The sequence below is a fragment of the Otolemur garnettii genome, unplaced genomic scaffold (genome assembly GCF_000181295.1).
Source record: "Otolemur garnettii isolate 467f Iridium unplaced genomic scaffold, OtoGar3 scaffold00011, whole genome shotgun sequence".
NCBI lineage: Eukaryota > Metazoa > Chordata > Mammalia > Primates > Galagidae > Otolemur > Otolemur garnettii.
In genome coordinates, this window is record NW_003852406.1 from 32,406,467 (window position 1) to 32,407,429 (window position 963).

Below are 963 nucleotides of genomic sequence, written 5' to 3' on the forward strand. Positions count from 1 at the left end.
TATCTAACCAAATGGTGTAAAATAAGCATGTAAAATCAGCGGAAAAAAACTCAAGTAACATGAATAACCAGAGTAGATCAACTCCCCCAAGGAAGGATATGGCAGATGCAACCAAAGCTCCCATCCATAAACAGATGGCTGAGATGTCAGAAATCAAATTCAGAATTTGGATTGCAAATAAGATTAATAGAATAGAGGCAGAGATGGAATTAGAAATTTAAGGAGCATTTCAAAAATTCTCTCAAGAATTCAATGAATTCAAAGACAAAATCACCAAAGATTTTTGACACATTGAGACAAGAATTTGCAGCCCTCAAAGATCTGAGAAATACAATAGAATCTCTCAGTAACAGACTGGAGCAAGCAGAAGAAAGGATTTCTGACATTGAAGACAAAGCTTTTGAACACTCTAAAGTGCTCAAAGAGGAAGAAAAATGGAGAGCAAAAACCAATCATTCTCTCAGAGAGCTCTGGGATAATTTGAAGAAAACTAATATTCACCTTATAGGAATCCCTGAAGGTGACGAAGTTGCTTCACAAAACCCAGAGACTCTTCTTCATGAAATTATGAAAGAGAACTTTCCAGACATCCCAAGAGAGTCTGAAATTCAGATAGCAGACAGTTTCAGAACTCCAGCATGACTCAACCTGAATAAGACATCCCCCAGGCACATCATAATTAACTTCACTAAAGTTAATATGAAGGAGAATATTCTGAAAGCAACCAGACGTAAGAAAACCATAACCTACCAGGGGAAGAATATTGGAATGACTGAAGATCTCTCCACTGAAACCTTTCAGGCTAGAAGAGGGTGGTCATTGACTTTTAATCTCCAAAAACAAAATAACTTTCAACCCAGGATCCTGTATCCAGCTAAACTGAGTTTCATTTATAATGGAGAAATTAAATACTTTAATGACATTCACATGTTGAAGAAATTGCCATAACTAAACCAGCTCTCC